This window comes from Rattus rattus, chromosome 7, assembly GCF_011064425.1.
Source record: "Rattus rattus isolate New Zealand chromosome 7, Rrattus_CSIRO_v1, whole genome shotgun sequence".
NCBI lineage: Eukaryota > Metazoa > Chordata > Mammalia > Rodentia > Muridae > Rattus > Rattus rattus.
This window is the reverse complement of record NC_046160.1, coordinates 112707645-112733931: the sequence shown is the minus strand read 5'-3', so window position 1 is coordinate 112733931 and position 26287 is coordinate 112707645. Positions and strand designations below refer to the sequence as shown.

General features: G+C 46.6%; 1 protein-coding gene across 2 annotated transcripts in view; it reads left to right on the top strand.

Moving 5' to 3' along the window:
• Window positions 1-10830: 10830 nt before the first annotated feature.
• Window positions 10831-26287, top strand: part of Foxn3 (forkhead box N3) — a 375175-nt gene continuing 359718 nt past the window's right edge. The window contains exon 1 of one of the 2 annotated variants that reach the window (XM_032908258.1): window positions 10831-10943. The gene's annotated coding sequence lies outside the window, so the exon portion shown is untranslated. The remainder of the gene's footprint in view (window positions 10944-26287) is intronic. The other variant, XM_032908265.1, reaches the window with a different exon arrangement.

The following is a 26287-nucleotide window of genomic DNA, read 5'->3' as shown; positions in this document are numbered from 1 at the left end:
GCCAGCGCCAGTCCCTTTCTCTTCTTGCCCTTCCTCAGCAAAACTGGTCCTTCAGGAGAGTTGTACTAGGCTCTCTGCCCCACACGCCTGACAACTGGATTCCCTTGGTCACTGAGAGGTTTTTCTCCTCAGTTCTTAAAAGAGTTTAGCAGAAGACAAGGGAGGACCTAAGGGGGAACCAGGTTGGGATGGGGATGGGGTGGGCCACTGTTCTCAACTCTACCTGCAGGTGTGGCCACCGCTCTCCCCAAGCCACAGGCTCTCTGAACACCGGGGTGCAGAGGAATTCAAAGTGAATAGCCGGCAGCCTTTCTTTGGGACCTGTACTCCAATTCTCTTCACTCCAACCTGCTTTCATTCGATAGCACAGGCATTGGCTCCTGGGCCTGTGTCCGTGGCCGCCGACATGGGTGTAATAAAAAGGATTAATGCTATCTTCACCTCTTTGTTTTGTAAGAAATGATTCCATTTCCCACTTTAACTTGCTGGGAGACTATGAAAAACCTGCATTCCAGGTAACTTTTTTTTTTTCAAATCATCGAAGGTTCGTGTTTTCTCAATCTCTGAAGGAATCTTTGAAGGAAGAGAGAGAGCCCTTTGTTCTTTGAAACGAGGTGATCCGTTTCACATTGAAAGTTTTTCATTGTCAAGTTCAATGTCATGGGAAGAGTCAATGGGTGAATTAGAAGCGCTCGACACAATGGGAAGGGATTTCTACATGACAGAGGCCTAAAGAAAGCCAAACTGAATCCTGCACTGTTTCTTCTCCATAAAAACTCAGGGCGAGGGCTGGAGAGATGGCTCACTGGTTAAGAGCACTGACTGTTCTTCCAAAGGTCCTGAGTTCAAATCCCAGCGACCACATGGTGGCTCACAACCATCTGTAATAAGATTTGATTCCCTCTCCTGGTGTGTCTGAAGACAGTTACAGTGTACTCATATATAATAAATAAATAAATCTTTAAAAAAAAAAAACTCAGGGCGAATGGCAATTCCTCATAACTATGGGAGTCTTTCCATTCTGCTCAGTGTGGTCACCACTGCTGTTTGCTTGGGCAAAATCTCTTCTGCACTACTTCTTTAGTACCACAGAGAAGGCCACACGTACCTGTTCAGAGCAGGCCAATTTATCCGCACAGGAAGGCATGAGAGATGAAACTTCTTCTTGTCTCAGATTGATCCATTTAGCGTCAGGAATCAAGGTAAAGTAATTCAAGCTCATCTCGTGGTCATAGATGGCCCCATGCTGTCTGTGGGTTTTTCCAGAGGAGCTGGGGATGTGTGGGGGCCCATTGCTGCTGCTGGAACAATGGACAACCATGATGGAGCGGATGGGACAAGACTCTTGCCCTTGCCAAGAGAAGCTGAGTCTGGCCGCAGAGAGCATTTCTGTACACTCTGGTGATTGGCTCATGGGAAACCTTAGGAGAGATGAGGAATTGGCTCTAAGAGATGGGGAACTGTATCCGATGAAGGCTTGGAACCATGCTAGAGAGAGAGGCTATGGTCCCGCTGTGGACACCAACAGTGCTTCCGTTGAGTTTCCGTCACACTGCAGGCTGCTCAATTGAGCATCATATTAGTGCCATTTGTTGTAACTATGGCCAAATACCCGATAAGGCAGCTTAAGGAAGGGAAGGGTTATAGACGTTCCACATGGCTGAGGAGGTCCCTTGGCTGAGGAAGGCTGCTTGGATAATGGGAAGGCCAGGAAGGAGAGAAAGAGGAATGCTAGCTCTCGGTTGGCTTTCTCCTTTCCCCCTTTTTATTCAGGCTAAGACAACGGCTCCTGAGATGGTGCCACATTTAGGGTAGGCTTAACCCTCTCTGGAAATGCTCTTACCCAAAGCGGTGCTCCCTATGGCCCTCGATATTTCTTCACACTCGAACATAGCCGAAAGGCTGAGATTTGATGAGTTTCTTACCCAATCAACCTGATAATCAAAATGAACCACCCAAACTAGTCATGCAGTTACATGACTATAATCCTAGCGCTTGGGAGTGGAAGAAGAAGGATCAGAAGTTCAAGGTTATCTTTGGCCAATCTTTGAGGCCAGCCTGGGCTACATGAAATGGTTGGAAATAACCATCACAAATACTTCCCCACCCTTTCACTTCAATCACTAGCTCCTGGGAGGATCTGGGTTCTGCGTTTCTCCCCCCACACCAGCCCCCAACACCAAGAGAGGTGAGAAGATGACCTGAGGTGTTTCAGATTTTAGTAGGAAGTCAGTTTGCCTCCCGATGTTGGGGATTCCCCAAGCACAGGAAGAGGGCACATCTTGGGCACCCCCAAAAGTGACAGATGTCATTTTCACACTGGAGAGGGACTAATATTGTCACCTTCTGGAGGAGCTAGATTCAGCATAATGCCCTCAGCGCCGTCACCCGTCTTTGGTCACCGATGCACTGCTTATACGTCACGAGGTGTTTCCAGGGATTCAGATTGACTGGCGAGCTGGACAACTTTTAACTCAAGGGCTCACTTTCTTGAGCTCTGCTTCTTCCACTAAGCCCACTGTAACGTGGCCATGTTACAACTCTTACTCTCTGTGTAACGGATGATGGGGTTCTTTACATCCGTACTACCCACCAGATGCAGAGCTCTTTCTGATCCCCACATGACATCATAATTTGCATGCTCTAAAAGAAATGAGGAAATAATGTATGCAAATCCTGCAGGTCTCCATAAAGTTAGAGAAAAGGTACCCACTGTCGGCATGTCGCTGTGAAGGTTGCAGACCCTGTACTCAGGAGCGGCAAGCAGCGTCATCTATAGCACTATTGGACACGACGGCACGTCCTCGTTGCGTCTCGATAAAGGGGAAAGCTTGGAGCGTGGCTAGCAAACCGTCCATTTCCTGTGAAATAAGGAATGCACTGGGGGCCAAAATAGTGAAGTTATCAAGTATCTTACATGCAACTGCCACCTTAAAAGGACTGCCACACAAGCCATGCCCCCCCCCCAATGATAATGTTTGCTATTGTAGTGGACAATATGGCACTTTGCAGACACAGGGAACTCAATGCATTTTCCTTGGTGGTGAGAACAGCTGGAGCTAACATAAATTGTCTCTTATTTTGGTAACAAAAGGCTTGGCATTTATTATTTTCTTGGAAGCCATAGAGGTATTTTAAAATAGTACGCTAAAAAAATGTGGGTATCATTACCAATTTTGAGGTGCTCACAATAAGATTATTACCTCCCACCAAAACACAGCCCCTGCACTTCACGCACCCAACTTCCTGGAATGTTAGCGGCTCAAATAGCCATAAATTAATCTAAACCAAGGATTAGCAGTTGGCGCAAACCATTAACTAAACTGCAGACTTCATTAAGCTTCCCTACCATTTCATCTTAATGAGAGACGCCGCCATCAATTCGAACTACAAGGTCTAACACTTTGGTAGCAAAATTACATTAATTCAGACTGAACCGGACTACATACAAGATGGCTCTGGAAGGCCATGATATCTAGCATTTTTCTATGCCAAATGCAGGGCCAAACGTTTAGTATGTTATGTTCTGATTTCTCCTTCCCAGAAATCAAGGGGTGGGGAAGCACTGGATGTTATCCTGACAGTGTTAACGATGGTACAGTCAGCCTTAGGATGCCAAGCAATGTTTGCAAGACAGCTTTGCAGGAAACAGGCCTGGACTAGGGTCTTTCCCTGTCTCTCAAGGTTTCTCCCTCTGCACGCACCTCTACCCCTTCTTTCTCTGTGCATGTGCACGTGGAGGCGAGAGATCAATCGGAGGCTTCTTTGCTTAGTACAGCCCACCTTATTTGGCCTAAGGCCTTTCTTAGCCCAAGGTCTCACTGCACTCTTTTACGGAGTTCCAACTGGGGACATTCATTCCGGGTGTGAAAAGGCATTGAGCCAGCTCTGCCTAGAGCCCTACTTCCAAAGGTCATGTGGATCATCTATCTCAGGTAAATTCAATGGGGTAGATGATTATCCTGAGTCAATAATGAATATGGGGTTTTCTGAGGCAGGTAGAGGGGTTTCAACCATGCAGGGAACACAGAACCTCCCACTTTCGCTTGGGGGAGGGCGGAGCTTGTAGGGGCGGAGCTTGTCGGGGGCGGGGATGGGCGAGGGCGGGGCTAGCTTGCTTTTCAAGCCAGAGCTTGGAGGAGCACATTGCAAACATTCCCGCTGCCTTTGGCTTTCCTTTCCTGAGTGTTTTAAGGCTTAATTAATGTGTGTAAAGTGATCTGAAACACGGGAATGAAAAGAGCCAGGGACCCGCAGAGTGCCCATGATTACCTGAGGCCAGACAGCTGTAAAAGGGAGCCGGAGGGGGGCCTGAAGAGGCTGGGAGAGGACTCTGCTCAACAGCCAACTGGTTGGCCCCACGCCAACTTGGACTGTTTTTGGCAGAGTTTGGACCCATGCCTTCCTCTCAAGGCTTACAAGGCAGCTCTACTCAGGAGAAATAATTCTTCAGGGATCTGAACTGGAGCGGAAGAACCAGAGCGAAGATACAAAACTATGGCCATTTTCATGAGTCAACCCTATAGCGGAGGTGATGAGACAGCATTCATCCACCTCTCTTGTCAAAGCAAGACAACTGCAAATTCCCACGTTTCGGGGGCCAGGAAGAGATGCACACAGAAACATCCAAGAGATGAATGAGTCACTGCTTTCCCCTTGACAGGCGGCACAGCGGCAGTCCCATCACCCGTAGGAGGTAACGAATCTCTTTAAAATGGTGGGTGGAAATAATGAGGCCCCGGACCCACGCTGTTGCCCTATCTCCCAAGTGTGTTAGCAAAAGGGTGAGGCTATCAGTCTCATGGGGGATGTGAAGGCTGTGACTCCACAGGGTGATGTCAAGTGGCACCTTATTGCAACTCGAAGCATGCAGAGAGGCAAGTGCTTTCTTCCATTTTCACCCGATTCTACGAAGTTTGAGAGCATCCGGCACAGAGAGAGCCCCTGCACACGCCGGTGTACATAAACAGTGGGGATATATATGAGAAACCCAGACTGTTTATGACGATGGAATTAGCAAAAAGGGTTGTTTGGGTAACCCAAAGTTATTTTGGGTCTTCATTGTGTTTTGTTCAGTGTCCCCCGCTTGGACTAATAGATGGGTTGTTATTGACCGCCACAACCCACAATCTGAGGGTGTGGCTGCTGGCAGTACCCTACAGTTTGGAGAACAAGGTGGGTGGAGACTTGCTTTTTGGAGAACTCTTATAGCCTCAAAGTGGTACTCACTCCAAGACCAGGTCCGTGACTATGCCATAAAACACCTAGTCTCTCAATACAAGGAAGACCTACTAAGTGGATTGACCCCACGCCCTAACCCCCCCACCCCCCAGAAGGAGGCCCATTTACAGTTTCTCTGCCTGAGCAATTTAAATGGCCGAGAGACACTGCCATGCTCATTCGCCGCCACAGCAATTCAGGCTGTTCCTCTCCGTATACCTCATCCCTGACCAGCTCTTACTGTCTGATGTCACTCATGGGTCTCCAGAGGGTCCTCTGAAGCCACCAATAACCGATGCCTTCATAGAAACATCTGAACTAGTACCGTGGTATCCCCAATAAGTCACCTCCCCTTCTGCCATGTAAATCATCTCCCACGGGGTCCGAGAATGATTTCTGCATCATTTGTGACATCGGGAAGTTCATTTTGTATGTGAGCTGTCCTGAACTGCAGAGTGGCCTCACATCTACTCAGACACTGTTCTGAGTGTGTTTGTGAGAGTGTTTTGGGGAGAGATTATCCTGGAACTGTTGGCCTGAATAAAGTTGATAACCTTCCACAATGTGTGGGGGCCTCATGCAACCGGCCAAAGGCATAAATAGAACAGAAAGGTCTTCTCCTGGGAAAGGGCCCTCTCAACCTGGGACATTCCTTGTTTCCTGCCTCTGGAATTTCCCCTAGGTATCAACTCTTCTGTGTCTTGAGCCTGCTGATAATCACATTAGAACTATGCCATTAGCCCTGCTGGGTCTGCAGTGTGCTAATGCAAGGCTTAGGGGTAGATCGGCCTCCTTAGGTGCATAACCAAATTCTGTCTTGTTTTAAAACAGTGCCTCACTATGTAGATGTGCCTGTCCTTGAACTCACAGGGTTCATCTGTCTCTACCTCTTCTCAAATGCTGGGATTAAAGGTGCCACACCCATCTGGCATAGCTAAATTATTAGAATAAATCTCAGCCAACTTTCCCCTGCCTCCTCCTTTCTGGAACCGGCGGTCTTTTTGTCACTTTATAGGTTTTTTTTTGCTTCTACCCTTCTCTACCCTTTTCCCACCCCTTTCACCCCCTCACACTAGGTAGGAGAGAAAAAAGGATACAGGGGAAAGAGGACAGAGATCTTTGAAGTCAGGGGTCAGAAAGGGGGCAATGTTATCGTTAGACTACTTCCTGCTGATTAGGGGCACTGAGTTCCATGGGGTTAAGTTTGTTTTTTGCCACCGGGATATCTAATGCCTTCTTGTTGTTTCTTCTTTTTCTTTGCGTACGACTACTTAACAGACTGTGACCCACAACAACCGACAGCCCACCATGCCTCTCAGGACCCTAGCATTTAGATAACTCCTGAAAAGCACCCAGAATTGCAAACGTCACCCAATCGCAGAAGTTATCTGCAGCTGGAAAAAATCCCACCCCTGCTAGAGCATGAGGCAAATCACAGGCACCTTCCTGCTTCCTTGCCTACGGGCTCTTCCTCCAGAGAACCCTCAACTAAAGCAAACACCTTTCTACACTTTACTCGTTCATTTAACTAACTTCCTTCCTTCCTTCCTTCCTTCCTTCCTTCCTTCCTTCCTTCCTTCCTTCTGTCCTTCCTTCCTTCTTTCTTTTTTCTCACAGGGTTTCTGGCTATACAGCCTAAGATGACCTTGAATTTCTAATCTTAGGACCTCCACCTCCTGCTGGGATCACAGATAATCACTGTGCTGTCATAACCACTGTGATGTGTCTGTGTGATGCTGGAAAGCACTCTACCTACTAAGTTACACCCCCCAGTCCCTCATTCAAAGAAGATGAGCGCGTACTATATATCAGACACCATTTTGCTTTGTTTTTGTTTCAAGACAGGTTCTCACTCTGTAGTCAAGGCTGGCCTCAGACTCTCAGCTGTTCTGCTGCCTTGACCGTGCGTGTGCTGGGATTAAAGACACGGCCAGTTCAGGCACTTTTATGTTCCAAGCTTCCTGGCACCGTGGAACTTCTGCTGCGATGTGTGGAGGAGACCGTGGATTATCAAGATCGTAGTAGATCAAACACGTTAGAAAGTGATGAGCTCAAAGAGAGAGGTGAGAACAGAGGAAGAAGCAAGAGATGCTGGAGAAGGGACATCGGGCAAGGGCTTACGGGACATAAAAGGGGTCACATGGAGACCGCAGTCACCTTCAAAGATCAAGGCACCCAGGCTCAAGATTTACATCAGTTCTTCAAGGGACAGCGTCTCACTGGACTTCATTTTCTGACCCTCCATGGTTTGGCAATGCCTGAGGTGTTCCCTCCAGTGGACCTCCCTCTCTCCATTCTTCTGTACAGCATGGGGAAATTACTCAGGGATGATGAGTCACAACAGAAACCTAAGAGCAACCCCAGGGTGAACAGTTCACGGGAAGTGGCCCTGTAGAAGATTCAGCGAGGGGCAGCCCAGCATATGATGCCATTGGGCAGGAAGAGGAGATACCGTTCTCTGGCCTATCTCTTCCTGCAATCCGTCATTTTTCCCTTCGTCTCCTCTGGGCCACACCCCACCAGCAGTCAACTGGTTAGGGACTCTTTGACACCTGGATGGGGACAGGCAGCCCCACAACTCAGAGGAGGATGCGCTTAAGGGTGGCTCAGAAGATAACTGACAGTTGGCACTCAGGACAGGGCAGCAGGGAGATAATTCAAGTGCAGCAGGGTGGCCACCACAGTTGTTTGCTTTAAGGACATTTGTGCCAGGTTGTTTCTTGTCAACGCCACACAAACCAGAGTCACCAGGGAAGAGGGGGCCTCAGATGATGAACTGCCTCCGATAGAATGGCCGGTGGCCATATCTGTTGGGCATTTTCCTTTTTAGCTGATTGACATGGGAAGGTCCATGATACCCATTGTGTGGGCAATGCCATCCTTGAGCAAGTAGGTCTGGCTCTGTGTGTGTGTGTGTGTGTGTGTGTGTGTGTGTGTGAGTAACTGAGGAGCAAGCCACAGTGTTCCTCTGTGGTCTCAGCTTCATTTCCTGCCTCCAGGTTCCTACTCGATCCTCTCAGTGATGGATTATGACCTGGGAATTGTAAGATGAAATAAAGTCTCCCGCAGGCAAACTAGGATGATTTCATTCCCATGGCCTAGAGTATTACCTTACCTAATGCTTGATCCAGTCACAATTGGAGGAGCGAGTGAATTTGAGAATGAATGATTGAGTGACTCGGGCCTTGAGCCTGCTTAGTAACGGGGCTGCTTTGCGACATCTCACGGTTCCCTGTCGATGCTAAGGCTACTTGGATCCTACCGTTCACACCATTTTAAGGTGACCCGGACACGGATGGTACGGCTATAAAGTCATTAGTGTTTCCACAAAGAGGTCAGATAGATCCATCAGGTGACTTTTACACAAGCCCTTCCAAGCACCTCACCAGGAAGGAGCATACATCTCCTGATAGCCCTTCCCTGACTGGCCCCTTACTCAGCTGCTGTACTCTTTTGAAGTTTCTGTCTGTGAGGTTCAACATCATCCAGTCCTTCACCTGGCTAGGGACAGGTTGGAACACATCATGAGAAGTGACACTTGGTTTTGGAGGGGAGGGGGGGGGGGGGGAAGGAGGAAGTGGAAGGCCACAAACAGAGCTGGCTGCTAACTTTCCCACGGGGCGCAGAAGAGACAAGAAATGACTCCCCAAAGGGCCATCAGATGCCAAGTGCTGCTGGGTTGGCTCAGGGATATTCTGGGTCTCACTAATGGCTCACCTGATATCTAAGATACTTAACTTTGGGGCCCACAAAACCTTTCAGAGGGGACACTAGAAAGTGATCAGTTTCTACTGCAGATACACACAACGCGTATAAAGTGGTCAGTCGTGTGTCTGACAGAAAAAACAAAAACAAAAACAAAAACAAAATACAGCAACAGTGTACCTGGGTGACTAAGGCACTACTTAGCCGGGAGCTAGAAGCCCCCAGAGAGAAATCTGAATGGTCCAGCTCCTTCTAGCAAAATTTCTCAGCAGTGACTAAAATATTCTCAAGTACTTCATGTGGCCATGCTATAGACTGGGGCTCTGTTACAGGTCAGAAAGGATGCTGGAATCCTACTGCGTTCCCACAGTGCTTGCAGAGAGGTAGGAGGGGGACAGATGGTATCTTGCTGCAAGGGGTTGGGGGTTGGGGTGGAGAGACCTGAGGGTGAGATTCCATCCTCACTGGTCACCAGTCAGGGAGCTTCAGACCAGTCCTTTCTTGAATGGAATTGCCTGTTTTCTCTTGGAGGCGTGGTAAAAGATCACAGGAGAAGTACTTTGAAGATGGGGGAAAGTACCACGTTACAACACTAGGTGTGAAAAGAGTCACCTGTGATATTCAGTTAATAATGTTTAAAAATCTTCCATTACCTTTTTAGCTAGCCTGCACTAGAGAGGGCAACGGCACTTTTCAAAGGGACATTTTCTGCTCTCGAAATAGAAGTCAGAAGCCGCGGTTTTAGTTTTCTTTTTGGTGTAAACCACAGCACCGACCTTTGTTGCTATTAGCAGTCTGACTGAATCGTGACCTTCTAACTTGGTGGTATCTGAAGGCTCAAAGAATTCTTGCCAAGCCTTTCAAACAGGTTTCCTCAACTGAAGCACTGTTATGAATTAGGGGCTAATGGAATTGTCTTCTTAAAGGAGAACCTGCAAGATTTAAGTGACCTTCCAGGTGGGCCACAGTAAATACAGAACCAAAAAGTCGCGCGAGAGCCAGGAGGGTGGAGGTGGGTTGGGGTGGGGTGGGGATGGGGGTGGGGCTGGGAGCAGTTGGTTTAGTTCAACTCTTACAAGGTAACACTCTTGCTCAGAAAGAAACGTAGAATTTTTACAGTCCTCCTAATGGTAACGAGCTGATCTGTGAACCAATCTAGGATCATAATTTACTTTTGGTTTATGGGATTTGCGAATTTTTCGCATTTGTTTTAATTTGTAATTAAGTTTTCTCTACGAGGCACACCATATGCCACCATTAATTCTCTCTAGTTGATTTCTTAGGAGATACATGGGTGCATATTTTGATGTAATTTTGGAGGTCTTTTGAAAATCAGATGACTACGTGGTGAGCCATATGGGGCTTTGTTATTTAAAACACAAATTATAAAGCTAGAGAAATCAGAATGGAAAATAAAAAAATGTTAACGGGGGCAAATTGGGGGGGAAAGTGGTTTCAAGCGCACGAACTGTCCACTTTTTTTCCTCCCGGATACTCTGAAATCTCCGAGGATCCCGCGATGTCTCTTACCTTCTGTGAGCGCACTCTATACCACAGGTGCACGGAGCAAACCTCTCGGCCACGCTTGTGCATTCCGCCCGGGCTGCAGATTCTAGCATCTGCCTTCTGGGAATTCGGCGGGAGCCAGCGCCTTTCTTTGCACACCCAGGCTTTGGCACTGAGCTCTGCTTTCTCCGGACCCAAGGCGGCACGGCTTTCCCGCTCGTGCTTTCCCGGGGCTCCCCCCCTCCCCGGCCGCCCCGCAGTACGTGCAGGCTGCAGAGCGGGCCGCGGCCGGGGTGGCGAGCGCTAGGACCCAGCAGGACTCCGGGCCCGGGTGGGAGCCGAGCCGCCGACCCCAGGCAGGCGCCGGGCGCTGGAGCCGGGTGTTCCGGCCGCGGTCGGTGCAGCTCGGCTGGGAGACGGCGCGAGCCGGCGGCGGGGCCCCCCGCGAGTCCAGCGCCGCCGCAGCCCCCCAATGCGGCCGCGAGAAGCAGCTGGGGGGCAGGCGATCGAAGGTAAGGAAAATCCTGCTCGCTGGCTGTCTAGCGAGCCTCTGCCCGGGTTAGCATTGTCACCCCAAGCCTCGCTGCCCAGGCTGCCCATTTTGGGGGGCACCCTTGGCTTTTTATCTTAAGGTGTCCGCCCCCATCTGTGCACCTAGTTTCGGATTGATTTATAGCATGCAGCCCAGAATGGGGAAGATCCAGGGATGGCGAGTTGCTTATTTTCGTTAGTTTTTGTCTCAAAAGTAAGTTCATTTAAAAAAAAAAGAAAGAAAGAAAAGGAAAGAAAGAAAAGTTTTTTTCTGGAATTTGTAGATAGCTGGTTTTACATGTTTATTTAAAAAAATCTCAGACAATGGATATTTATAAAAATTACCGAATAATTGATGTAATTCTGTTAATGACTTCGGAGGGAGGCGGCTTTGGAGGGTCCCCAGGCATGACTTGTATTTTCAAGGAACTAACGTGTTAAATGTGGAGTTTGGTTGGGGCAGAGTTACAGCATCGCTGTCGTAACTGTTTTGCTATCAATTATAAACAGAGTGTCTATGGGTAGTTTAAACCTCTTTTTTCAAATACCGGAGCTTCATATCCCGGCGTGACTTGGACAAACCGGAGTGTCCGTTGAAGGAAGCAGGAGTGTTTCTGTTTTTGGAGAAAAACGTTGTTTTGAGGAGAAAACCCTATATTCCTAGCCCGGGAGACTATTTTTCATGCTTTGTTTATAGTCTGGGAATGACATTTGGGAAAGGGGGACGCGGTCTTTCTTGGGAGCTTTTAATCGTGGGGGTTATTAATTTATTTAATTTATTAGTTTCAATTGGTTGGGCTCCGGGAGCCTTCCGTCACCAGGTTGTGCTAGCGTTGGGACACATGATTGCGAAGGGGAAACTGCCAGCTCTGAAAGGACTGGACCGGGCTGGTGGAAGCTCCCCCGTGGCGCTGTTGTAGGCTGGGTGCTCCAGGCTCATTGAAGAAAATGGGAATGGCTTTTCCAGGCTGAGGAAGACATCAGTATTTCCCTTTTGTTCCCTGTTTTTTCATTGATCTCCAGCGCTGCCTTAGCCAGGGGGAGCAGCTCAGAGGGTGCAGAGAGCCCTGAAGACTGCACGAATGTCTGGAGCCCGCTCTAACTCTCACACTGATTGGTCAGTCAGATGGGGACTTAGGAAAACAGTCACCCGAAACCTTCTTTTAAAACCTTGTCTTAATTTCAGATCTGCCTTCTCGTACATGGGTTCCTGCGTGGTTTCTTTTTTGATCTGGGTGCATCTGGCTCTCTCTGGGTGTCTTCATCTTTAATTTTTTGTTGTTGTTTCTATCCAGATAAAGTAGGCCATTTTGGTGACAAATTTCTTTGCAGATGTCAGCTCCTAGCTTGCACTGATAGATGTGGGGCTTCACAATACCGGCTCAGTGATTTCTGTTCGTAAGTTGTAGAATGCAAAGTCAACTTGGAATTAATTTTTCCTAATTTTTTTTTCAATCTGAGCATTTAAATAGCTGCACCAACAGATGGATGCTTAACTGTATCATTACTTTGATAATTTAAGTGCCTTGTGAATTAGCGTGTTTCTCGCGCTAAATCTAAGTCTTTAGACAGTGAAAGGGAAAACAGACAATGAGGGGCAAGCAATCATGATCAGCTTGCAGACTGTTGCAAGAAATTGTGGCGTCTGCTTTGAGCAGAATACATTCACATCCAAGAAAGGGGGGGGGGGGCTGTGGGGGCGGAGTTCTCTCACCACAGAAGGCTGAATTAGAGCTAGGCATGAAGCGGGATCTCTGTAAGACAGCCTGCCGCTTCTGGACATCTTCATTTGAGCCTTAAAGTGCCTCATTAAAGAAGCTGGGTCCCAGAAGTTGTTAACCGTATAAACACTTTTCTGATTGGTTTAAATATTTAGACACAGGAAGTAGATGGTATCTAGTAACCCAGGAATGGAGACACGGTTGTCATAGAAACTGAGGAGTGTAACCCCACCCCACCCCCACCACACATGCATTCACTACCATGACCACCACTTTAAAAAAAAAAAAAAAAAAGCCCTGCATGTCATCACAGATGCTTGGAGAACTTGCTGGCTTCTGCTAGTGTTCCCACAACATCTGTTGAAACCTGAGACCATGCCTGTCAAACCAAGGTCATTTTACAACAACCAAAAAAAAAAAAAAAAACCAACACACACACACACACACACACACACACACACACACACACACAAAAGCAGGCCTCTGGATTTCATAACTGTATTTTTATTGAAAATAGTTCAGGGGAGAGCCCAAATGCCAGGGTGAGTGTTCATGCTTACTTAGCATTTCCATCCTCTGAGTTGAACAAGGGAAAGGCTGCAAAGAATACATGTGAGCCATTAATGGTAGAGCTGTGCGTCTGCTCCTAGAGGTGTGTGTCTACTGTTAGCACAAAAGTCCTTTCTGCAGCCTTAGAGACCAGAATGCTGCCTATGGAGGGAGGGCCCTTTGGCAAAGGTGCAGTGAAGTGTCTTGACGCTTGCTGGCTGATTCCGGGTGGAGCTGAGGCATTTGATCTTGAAGGTCTCTGGGATTCTGGACAGGTTCTCTCAGGCAGCCTAGGGCTCTGGGGAGCCAAGGGCAGGGTGTTCTTGGTGGCTAGGCGGGGAGAAGAGGAAGTGCTCCTAAGTGGGATGAGGATGGTTTCCAGACAGTAAATACAACTGCCCAGCTGGTTTAGAAGCGTTTCCTCTCCTGTGAATGGAGAGTGGTGCTTCCATTTTGAGGCTATTTTAGGGGTGAGGGGATCCCCCAATCCACGAGTACCCATATCAGCTATGTCTTAATTCATGGTGAGGAATATCAAGGAGAGAAGTCCAACCACCTCCCCCAATTCATTTCGCTGATCGGAAAATAACCAGGCCTACCTATCCTAAATTTCCACCTTGAAGCGCTTCAGTAAAACTTGTCTACATAGCAATCAACACATTGGCTAGAATTTGACCCATCATGCCAATGGCAATCTTTAAATTGTAAGTGTTTTCTAATATTTATCATTATTAATTATGTGTAGGTGTCTGCATGTGGGTATGAACATATAACCAGACCCCTTGGAGCTGAAGTTACAGACCGTTGTGAGCCGTCTCATGTAGGTGCTGGGATCCGAACACGGGTCCTCTGGAAGAGACCTTTTAACCACTGAGCCATCTCTCCCTTTTTTTAAACTACTGAGCCAGACGCTCTTTTAAAATATTGGTTTGTTTGTTTGTTTGTTTATTACTTTTCAAGACAGCACTCCTCTGTGTAGCCCTGGCTGTCCCGGAACTCACCCAGTAGAGCAGGCTGGCCTCAAACTCAGAGATGCACATTCCTCTGCCTCCCAAGTGCTGGGATTAAAGACGTGCACCACCCCCCACCCTGCCAGACTCCTAAATTTCAAGTTCTTTATATTTGTTTACAAATAACGTCTCCCCATATGTGGTATATTTAGCACTGCACTGGTTTTTTTCTTAAAGCGGTTTTAAAACTTACTTAAATTGTAGTTTGGTCCTTCTGAAAGAATATCACATTGCCCTTGTTTTCCTCAACTGAGTGCCTCAAGGAGGGGGAGGGGGGAGAGACAAAGAGCTCCTGGATATGTTTCAATGCTGATTTTAATATCCTATATCGATGGCGTGGCCAACAGCTTAGAGCCGTGTGGTGTCCACGTTCCGATTAGGGGTATAGTTCACGATCCCACATTATCAAATATTTGGCGCTCCGGGACTTGATGGCCTAAGTGGTCCCTCTCAGCAAAGGATTTCCTGTTGAGAACTTATCTGCGAGTTCGGCAGACTGCCATTGGCAGGAAACCTGTCAGTTACTTGTTTTCACAAACCGAAGGAAGTGAATGAGACTTGTTGGTTTCCAGAATCTACCTCGATTCGCTCCGGCCTGCCCCAGAGTTTGCTCAGTTCAAAGAAGGTGACCGTGAGCTATACAAACGAACGTGAGCTCTTCGGCGCTTCTGCGAATTTCTGTTTTGACTTGAGAATTAGAAGAATTAATCCTTGCACTGTCAGGTACAGCGTCGTTCACCGATACAAATGAGCAAGGAGCTCAGTGACGTCCTAACTCGGTCCCAGTTGTCAGAAAGTCACTGACAGAGTCGTCGAAGCTGGCATTGTTTTGATGTCTGTGCCACATTTTTAACAGTAGTTCCAGAATACCAACCAAATGCCAAAGGATGGAGGGAGGGGAGGGGGGGGGGGAGGGGGCAGAGAGAGAGAGAGAGAGAGAGAGAGAGAGAGAGAGAGAGAGAGAGAGAGGAGTTGTCCTTCCCTCCTTGCTTCGGAGGGGAAACATTTATAAAGAACATATTTCAGGTATGTGCCAACCTTGCTGGTAGCAGGAAGCACAGGGTAGGCAGGTGTGGGTTTGTAAAGAAGTGCTTGAGAGAAACATCACAATTTTAAAAGTATTTACTACTTGAAACAATTATTTACCTCCTTTCTTTTTAACGTTGGGTAGTCACGAGTTTAATTGCTTTGATTCTTGAATGTTCTGAATTCTGGAGGGGTGGGAGGAAGGGCAGGCCTCTTTGTAGGCTGTAAGTAGCAGACACCCGCCCCCCATAAGAGAACCACACACTTTTTCTTAGGTATCGTTTCTGTTTTCTAGTGAGCGCCGAGTAGAATCTTAGGCAAGAGCCTGATATCTGAATTGCGTCAAAGAAGAGCTAGCTATTCTAGAGGAACCAGGAGCCCAGAGGTGGTGACCACCCTCCAGGCAGCTCCTGAGCTGGCTCTAGAACTCAGAACTCTGCCAACAGAGTTGCAAACCCGCTGCTTTTAAAATACCCCAAATATTCTCCTAAGGAAGTGGCAGGGAACTGCCTTCGGGGCCCTGTGCCAGCTCAGCCAAAAAGAACTTTTGCCTGGGCGATTTCAGAGGACCCTTGTTCTCAGAGAGAGGAGGAGGGGAAAGGTAACGATCACTTGTGTCTCACAGCGCATCCCTGAGAAACGACTGGGAACCCAGAGAAAGGTCTGACTGGTCACAGCAGGCCTGTTCCAACGAGAGAGGGGCAAGTCTTTTTTAGGGGTGTAAAAGTGCAGGCCTCCTATATAAGCTATAGGGATGGCATGTGGGCATGACCAGCATGGCCCACTGTCAACTTGCTGGGATTGCTTGGATTCAGTCTCTGTCAGTGGGGTTCTGTCAGGGGTGGAGACGGCTCATGTAGAGTCATCTGGGAAGGGGAGCTCTGCTGAGCTGTGTCCATCGGCTTGGCGGACTCACATGTTCTGAGGTGATAACACACAGATGCTATTTGAATATCATCACGTAGACTCAGTTATCCCGTCTACTGTGAGAATGTTCTGGAACAGTAGTATGTATGTAGATTGTGCTCAGGTCTCCCTTTTGTTCCAGATGTAAATGGTAGTGGGGACTTTTAGGTGTGCTGAACAGGGGAATCCTCTTCTACCTTGCGTCTAATTCTTTTCTTTATTCTTTATATCATTATTGGTGTGTGTGATGTAAGTGCAGCTGTGCATGTGCAGGTCGGAGCACAGGTTGGGTCCTAGGGGTTGGTTTCTGTTTTCTATTTAGCACCAAGTGGGATCTCATGCCAGCCTTGGTACCCACTGAACCATCTGACCAGCCTTACCCATGGTTTCCACAAGTCCATGAGCCGAGCCGGGGGTATGGAGACAGCGGCAGAGACCGGAGCGAGCTGAAGGGAGTTGGATTGTTCCGAGGGACACAGCATTGATCCTCGGAGGTCACACAGCTGGGGCGTCTAGAAGAAGAAAACGACGCAGAGCTCCTACTCTCCCTTCTCCCATTCTTTGCATTGTGTTCGCTCCACTCCCGCTGTCTGCATGGGGCTGGAGATCATGATTAAAATAATCAGTGTTGGAGGAAGCCACAGAGCTTCCAACCATTTTTTTTTTTTTAAAGAAAGCATTTCCTCTAAAAGATGAAACTAGTAGAGAGCCCAAAATTGTCGGCCGCAGTAGTGGATGGAAATGATTGTGGGTAACTTTCAGTTATTGAATTGCGCTGAATAAAGCTTTTCATGGGTAGGCAGGCTGTTTAAGGGTCCTCCAGCCTCCTCCCACCTGCGTTTCAAGGAAGGAGTATGTAGAGCATTGGAAAACCAGGGGAGCCTTCCGAGGCCATTCAGGATGGCATAGCTATTTAGCTTTGGAGCGGGGCGCTACACCTCAGTATTCTTGGAACTCGTTTTTGGTTTTGACTGTGTAGTCACTTTGGTTTTAAGACGGGCTCTCCTATATCCTAGGATGCCCTGGAACTTGCTATGTAGTCAGGGATGGCCTTGAACTCCTGATCTTCCTGCCCGGCTACAAGGTGTGCAGCCTCTCGCTCGCTTTGTGCGGTGAAGGGACTGAACCCAGGTTTTTGTGCATAGCAGGCAGGCACTCTATCAAGGGCTCAACCCAAGGGCTTGCTTCTTTAATGGAAGGATGCCCACCAGTTACCAGGACGATGCTGTGGTTGTCCCTGAAGGGCTTTTCTAAGTGTGACCCCGTGTGTGCCCGGTGCAGAAGCAAAGGTCTGGAATGAGCGGAAGGGAAGGGGATTTTCGCATGTCATACAAGGTTGATTTTGGAAACCCAGAAAGATGTCCTTGTGCCTAAAAATGTTCTGGTTTAACAAACTTAATAGTTTTGTATAGGTGAGCCTGGTGGTGGTAGTGGTGGCGCATACCTTTAACCTCAGCCCTCGGGAGGCAGAGACAGGTAGATCTCTTGAGTTCAAGGCCAGCCTGGTCTATAAAGCTAGTTCCAGGACAGCCGGGGCTACACAGAGGGACTCAAAATAAAATAAATAGTTTTATAGACTTTAAAATGAAACCAGCTAGACACTACTGATGAGCTAATAACCGTCTCTGAATTAAAACTATTGCGTCATTTCTTGGGACTATATTAATATGTAGAACGGTCTCTCGAGAAATAAAAACTCTCTCTGGGCAACGTCGGCCATATTGGATGACTGAAGAATCACATTGTCCCGAGAAGGGGTTTGTCTCACTAGATCCTACTTGCTGCCTTACTTCATTTGAGTCTCGTAATAACCCAGTGTCGACGTCAATAACGAGTAACAGTGACTGTGGCGTGAGTGCTACACACGAGGCAAGAGCATCCCTAGAGCCACCGATTCTCTAAGAACCAGCTCATTTCTACTTCCAGTTCCTGAACCCAGACTACAGCCTTTGCTACCCACTGACCACACACAAGCAATCTGATGGTTTCTTGCCCAGGAGTGATAACACCCCCTTCCACAGATGAAATGGAGTCTTCCCCCTAGAAAAAGGGGAGCGGAGGATGATGAAGGTTCTTGGTGTTTCTGGGAAGAAAAGGGATTTTGCCTGTTGACTTTCCTGTTCACATCTATGACCAGAAGTGATGGGCGGGGCCTCTTAGGTCCCTTGTTGGTGAGTTTCACTTCTTCATCTACACCTTTTTGATTGTCTTTAGCCATTCTGCCATTCCCGGGCACATTGGCTTACTTGGTAAACACATGACCCTGCTCACTACATAGGCTTTTTTTCTGAATTCTACGATGGTCTACCCAGTCTAGTCGCTGGTGGCATTTCTAACCCTTAAACAGATTTCCTGACAATATTCAGCTTTGGACGTAGGAACCGCTCAACAGGCTCCGGTGTGCAAACACAACAGCAGCTCTGTAATCGCCCAGCAGCTCTGGGCATCCTATTGTGCTTTGCATACTTGTGGCTGAGTGGTTAGAGCCGGCAGTCGGAGAGATTCGGCCATGTGTGTTCTCGCGAAGGGGTCCGATAAATGATCCAAACCGGATGGGATGTTTTCCTGCTTCACAGGTGTGAAGGCCGTGTATTTCACATGTATGACATCACTTTGAGGGGGTCAGTTGAGGAAGGTGCTAAAGAAGTGTGTAAATGTAGGGAAATGGACCGTCCACGAATTCAGAGAACATTAACTAGACTCCTACTGCATACCATCGACTGTGCCCAATCCCAAGTAGCAAACAGTGTGCTACTTGCTCTGGAACTCAGGCTAGCGTTTTAAGTGGAACTCTTCCAGAATGTGGCTCTCTTAAACTCTGTATTCTGAGACCGTCTTTGCAAGGACAGTTGAAGGTTATATTTATTCCCCGAGAGCTGATCCCAGGAAGGGCCAGGGAGGTAGCCAACAGTGAGTGAGATGTCCGTCTCTGGAGCACTGGGCACACTGAAACTGTGTGGGAACTGGAACTCTCAGCCCCTGGTTCAGGACCACTCTCAGGGGACTCACATTTTAGCATCCGAGGTCCCCATGTGAGCTGACAGAGCAAGCTTTGTCCCGAGAAGGTGTTTGGGACTGGACACCTTTGGGAGGTAGACATGTCAGGCACAAAGGGGAGAAGGCCAGGATTGTCTTAGCAGTTTTCACTGTTACCCTGTGTTCACCAGCTCCTTCTCCAGTCTTAGAAATATAGTTGTGCGTTTGTGTGTGCATAAGCATGCATGCACACGTGTGCAAACTGTATGTGTGTGCATGTGTGCATCCACATGTGTGCATACATGTATGTATGTGAATGAGTGTACATGCACACATGTGCTCTTGGAGACCGTATGTCAGTATCAGGTGTCTTCTTCCTCAGTTGCTTTCCACCTTGTATTTTGGAACATGGGTCTCTCACCAAACCTAGAGCTCTTGGCTTTTGGCTAGACTGGCTGGCCAGCAAGCCCTGGGGATCCTCCTGTCCCTGCCTCTCAGTGCTCACATTACAGGTGGAGCAGCCCTTTTTGAAGATGGAAAAAAATCATGGCCTCATGTTTTACACCATCACCCTAGCCTGGACAGGTGTCTTTTTAGCCACCTTGTGAGCTTGCAAATGAGTAAATGTCCCTAGAGAGTGGGATTTTAATGTGCAGAATGGGATCGAGGGGATGGGGTGGACAGTTCAGAGTCATTTGGGTAGAAATCTCCAGGAAGGAAGTGCCTGTTTTCTGTCTCTCGCGTCCTCCTCATTTTCCAGGTTAGGAAGCTTGGACTCTATCTCCACCCCAAGCACCTGTGTCACCCCCAAGGCTTCTGTTGCTGCCTTTCAGTTCCTCTTGTCTTAAATGAGTTCTGTCTGGTGCCCCGCTCTGTGACTCCCATGCGTGACCTCAGGGAGGCTCTGTCCTGATAGCTTCTTCACTTTCTATACTCTCAGAGCCATCTACCCCGAAACTGCTCACCAGGTCTGAATTTTGACGCTAGACCTCCCTTTTCCGACTTATTTCCGCCAACCCAGCTGGGTTCGTCGAGGGAGTTACTTAACCTTAGACTCCAGTCTTGGCTGCTGTTTCCTTAAGTAACATGGGAATCCTAAAAGGATTATTGGAGAAGCTAAATCCTAGAGTCCTTGAAAAAGGACGCATCACGGAACCTGGCGTGTAGTCAAAATTCCTGAGCTATTCTTATTTCTGTTTTGTTAATATTACTACTGTCTCCCTGGTCCACCGAGACCCCGCCGAGGCTCCCCGATACCCACCTTATCAAGCCTGCGCTCTGCCACACTCTTAATTCCGTCTGTAATTCCTGTCCTTGCTGCTCAGGGAAAGGCCTGGGATCTGGTTTATACAATACTGGTTTATACAACAAGTGTCCCCACACTTGTTGTGGCTTCTCTGGTTTCACTGCCGTTGTGCTGTCGTGCCCTGGCCACAGCTCTTTTCGTGGTCCATGTTGTAGACTGTCATTTTAATCCACTTAAAACCTCCAGTGTGTAGAACAAAGCAGCTCCTGTCCCTTGTCTGGGCAACCTTCCTCCTCATACATACCTGAACATTAAGAGGGACCTCTGGTAGTGCCCACTTTATGGCTTAGCTGCACCTGATAATTCCAACGGTGCCACCATTCTCAGTCTCCCTCCAAGACCAATGTTCACTCCACCATGCTCTCTCGCCTAGTCCCTGCTCCCAGGGTGATGGGTATGAGAATCGACGTTGGACTCCCTCTTTTATTTCTCTCAAAGTCAGAGGCAGCTCAGGGTCCTGGGGCTGAGTGACCTTGACTCTCAGCCTTGAGTACATCCGAAGATTTTATGGGTGGTGTTTGAATACAGGTTCATTTTTTAAAAACATTTTATTTATTTATTATGTATGAGAGTACACCATTGCTGTTTTCAGACACACCAGAAGAGGGCATCAGATCCCATTACAGATGGTTGTGAGCCACTGTGGGTTGCTGGGATTTGAACTCAGGACCTCTGGAAGAGCAGTTGGTGCTCTTAACCACTGAGCCATTTCTCCAGCCCCCACGGGTTCATTTTTGATGCAACACATATACATATGTGCAGCTATAGTATACAATAGAAGAGATATCTAAATATTGTGTCTGCATACCATATGCGTACATGTTAACACTGCGTGTCTACTGACCTCTGTTTCTAGGCGAGCTGTATCCCAGCTCTACAACTGCATGTCTTCCTGTGTTTTGGTTTGTGGACCAGCGTGTTATATACTTGTTTAAATTATTAAACTTTTTTAAAAATTGAATCATACATGTGAAGAGGAACACTGAGCTCTAGCTTGATTTCTTAAAGATTTATTTATTTTATTTATCTTTATTTTATGATTGGTGTTTTGACTGCATATATGCCTGTGTGAGGAGGTCAGATGCCCTGGAACTGGAGTTAGGCAGTTGTGAGATGCCGTGTGGGTGCTGGGAATTGAACTCAGGACCTCCTGGAAGAGCAGCCAGAGTTATTAACCCCTGAGCCATCTCTCCAGCCCACTTGTTTGTATTTTTGAGTGAACGTATCCACATAACAACACCTAGACCGACAGATTGAACATTACACCTCAGAAGTTCCTTTGTGCCTTAAACTGCTCTGTCCTGAAGATGATCACTTCCCTACTTTTGAGCACCATTGGCTGGTTTTGTCTGTATGTGAATTTTATATAAAAATAATCTCGTCAATGAGATTACACGGTGTCTTAGGACTTTATTGCTATGAGGTGACACCGTGACCACGGCAAGTCTTATAAAGGAAGACGTTTAATTGGGGTTGGCTTGCAGTTTTAGCCCATTATCATCATGGCAGGAAACATGGCTACTTGCAGGCAGACAGGTGCTGGAGAGTTCTATATCCAGATCTTCAGGCATCAGGAAGAGAGAGTGACACTGGGCAGGACTTGAGCTTCTAAAACCCAAAGCCCACTCCTAGTGACACACTTCCTCCAACAAGACCACACCTATTCCACAAGGCCGCAGCTCCCAATAATGTCACTCCCTGTGAGCCCGTAGGGGCCATTTTCATTCAAACCATACTGTGGGTAAAGGTGCTTGCCGCTAAACCTCACAACCCGAGTTCAAATCCCAGGACCCATATGATGGAAAGAGAGAATCAACTCCTGCAATGTGTCTGTGATCTGCACACACATGCATGTGCATACAAACACACACATGCATGTGCATACAAACACACACAAAGTGAATAGGTAAAACATAATATAACTTAAAACTATACGGTGTATTCTCTTTTGTGTTTGTTTTTCCTACTTATTTTGCTTCTGAGAATTCACATGGGACTGCTTGTTTCTTGTAGCGACAGCGTGCTCTTCTGTTGCTGCCTGATGTGTATGGTTTTAGAAGTAGTCCTGGCATCAACTTTTACACATGATTTTTAGAAAGCATATGCCTGCAGTCTACTTGCTGTATCCAAGGTATGCATATGGTCAAGAAATGAAATCGATTTTGTGCATTAATATGCTATCCAGAAATAATTTAGGTTTCTTACCTAATTCTATCATGTATTACAAGGTCTTTTGAATTTTTTTATAGGTGATCACATCATATCATATGCAAATAACATCTGGGTTGCTTTCTAATCCTTGTAGCTGTGGCTTCTTTTCCTCGCTGCACTAGCTAGATCCCGTCACACTGGACTGAGGGTGAGGAGTCTTTGCAGGTCCTGGTATCATGTTGGTGACTTTACCCAAAACATACTCACTGTCGTAATCAGAAGTACAGTGTTGACAGGGTATGTTGTAGACTCCTTGTCCAGTGCAAAAGTTATTCTTATTTTCTCATTTTTTATTTATTTCCTAACTCTTGGATAGATGTCAAATTATTTTTCTGTGTTTGTTGTGACATATATATATGTATATATATGTATATATATGTATATATATATCCCTTTAATATGATGATTTTCATTAGTTGATCTGTAAAGTAGCTTTGTAAATCTACATATGTTGACGGGATTGATTTGATGATAATTCTTAGGTTTAATGTCTGTGTTTGGGAGTTTAGTTCAGTTCTATAGCTCTCCTTTCTGAAACACTCTTTATTTTATGTTTATGAGTGTTTTGCCTGCGTGTAAGGGTATGTACCATGGGATGCCTAGTGTTTCTAGAGGCCAGAAGAAGGCGTTGGATCCCCTGGAACTGGAGTTAGATGTGGTGGTGAGCTGCCGTCTGAGTGATGGGAATTGAACCTTGCTCTTCTGGAAGAGCAGCCAGAGCTCTTGGCTCATGAGCCTTCTCTCCAGAACCTAGCTCTTCTTTCTTAATAAGTTCCGACATTGCTGCTCTGTTTTATTTTGCTTAAACCCTCTAGAATAAGATAGAGTCCCCTCTTCTGTTTTTGGGACTTGTTTGCAGAAGATTAAAAAGTTTTATTCCTCAGAGTATCTCTGGCGGATCCACTTCCTAAAAGTGACTTGACTCCCTTTCGTCTATATTATTTCGTCAAACTCTTTCTTCTAGATTTCGTTTTTAGCAATACATGACCATTGAAACCTTTTTGTTGGCACACAGAATAATTTGTTTCACTGTGGCATGCCCGTGTGCGTGTGCGTAGCTAGGCATGCGTGTTTGTACGCATGCGCGAGCATGCGCAGTGTTCGCCTCAGTCCCTCTGTCCTATCTTCTCACCCCCTGCCCCCTTACCCACCCCATTCTTCCTCTCTGCTTTCATAGTTCTTTTATTCTTGTCTCAGTATTGCTTATGGGAGAAGCCACGTGACCGTCTTTCTGAGTTTGGCTTCCTTCGCTTTATATTGGTGCGTTTAGTTTTATCCATTTTTCCTGCAATGAACACGATTTTGTCCTTTGCAGCTGTAAGAAGCTCCCTCGTGTTCTTGTACCAAGTTCCCCTCTGAGCTTGGACATTTGAGGATATGATGATTGTGTATCATGTTTGATAGTGTTTTAAATATTTATGATATCACAATTTATTTTCATTCCTAAAATATCACTTGGATGTTTGCTTGCTTCCAAAAAAACCTCTTAGCACCTTGTGTCATCTACGTGGTGTGTCTGTTTAGTTTCTGCCTGTGTCTTTATTCTTTTTAATCTTGTAGTTTATTGTTTGGTTATTTTTGTAACTTCCAAAGGTTGCAGTTAGTTCATTAATTTTGAATATTTTTTAATATAAAAACCCAATCTATCAATTAGATCCTAAGAACTAAATTAGCTTTTGGAAGTTTTAATAAGTTTAGCTCTAAATAGGTTCTAAGTTTTTTATTACTGTTTTTTTTTTTTTTTGCTCAATAAGCTACTAAAATTTTTTTTTTAAGCTTATGAAAATCTTTCCTTCCTTCCTTTCTTTGAAACAGGGTCTTTTTTGGTAGCCACAATGCTCTTGAACTGATGGCAGCAGTCCCCCTGCATCAGCTTCCTAGGGCTGGGATTACAGATATAAGTCACTGTGAACAGGGGGAATTGGTTAGTGTGTGTGTGTGTGTGTGTGTGTGTGTGTGTGTGTGTGTGTGTGTGTGTGTGTGTGTGTAGATGGAGGTTGAGTTTTAAATGCCAGGGCTTAAATGTGGAGGTCAGAGGACAACTTTCAAAAGTTGGTCCTGTGCTTCCACTGTGGGATCTGGGGATTGAACTCAAGTTGTCAGGTTTGATCTGCAAATAATTCACCCACTCAGCCACCCTGTTGGTCCCTGCTAGGTATTTTTAAGCTATATTTTTAAGGAACGGTTTATTATTTTTAATTGTGTGTGTGTGTTTGCATGTGGGTATGTGTATGTGTGTGTCTGTGTTTGTGTATTGTGAGTGTATGTGTATGTGTGTAAGTGCACATGAAAGCCAGAGGCATCTGACCCCCTGCAACTTGAGTTACAAATGGTCGTGGGTCGCCTGACCTGGGTGCTGGGAACTGAGCCTGAATTCTCTGGGAGAGCAGCAAGTGCTCTGAGTTGCTGAGCCATCTCTCCGGCGTCTTGCATTTCCTTTTTGTTATTGATTTTGAACAACTGGATTTGGGTGGAAATGTTGTGTCCTGTTATGTTCTGGCATCTGCCGCTGCTGAGAAACCATCGAGGTCTAACTAATTCCCATTTGTGTTGGACACGCTTCAAAAATACCTTACTAATTTTAAATACGGTCTCTTTATCTGAGGCGGTGCAGTTTTATTATAAAGAACATTGGTGGGAAGGCTCTATGGTTTTTATTTATTTTTATTTGAGGCGGACTCTCACACAGCCCAGATTGACCTTGAGCCTCCCGTAGAGCAAACGCTGGTCTTGAACTCCTGATTCTCCAGCTTACATTTGCCAGCACTGGGATCAGAGGCACACACCTCCACGGCCAGTCGCAAATTTCTTTTAACATATATATTTACTTGGGATGGCCAGAATTGTGAACTGACCCCCCCCCCAACACACACACATTGGTTCCAGAAGATTCTAAGCTGACCACTCCTGCTTTATGCTAAGGTGTAGACTGTCTCTCCTGCCCTTTTCATCTTCTTTAATCTTGGTGTTTATTTATTTATGTATTTTACTGTTTTTCTAACTTACTAAGATTTCAGTTCATTTATTTTGAAGTTTTTTTTTTCTGATATGAAAGTGCAATCCATCAATTAGCCTCTAAGTCCAGTCTAACATGTGTTCTGTGTCTTATCTAATCTTGCCTACAGATATTGAGCATCATTTAATTGAACACTTAATTTCTGTCTCATGTCTGATCATTTGAAAGGGTGAGGCCTGTGTGTTCAGCTCTGCCCTACGTGGTTTGTTTGTGCTGATTGCCCATGGTTCTCTTGTTTCCTCTGTTGTATTTATTGTCTATTGTTCTCTTTAATATACTTTCCTGTCACTTGGCTTTGGAGACTATCCATGGGAATTCTTTGAGTTACAGTTGAATGTGAGCTTCTCTGGCAATAATGCTTTCCTTTGCCTCACTGCTGAGATTGTTCTTGATTTGTAAAAGCTGGGTCCTGCCCATTCGTCCTGAGGCCCATCCTATGGTTACACACTTTCCCCTTTCCCCTCCGACCTTGCTCTGTGTTTACAGCAGGCACTTGACTGTTATTTCCTTTAGAGTCCTCCTTAGCTCTGTGCCTCCTGCCCTACTCTGTTCTTTGGTGAGTCCTAAATTGGTTGATGACACCAAGCTTATGCCCGCTATGTTG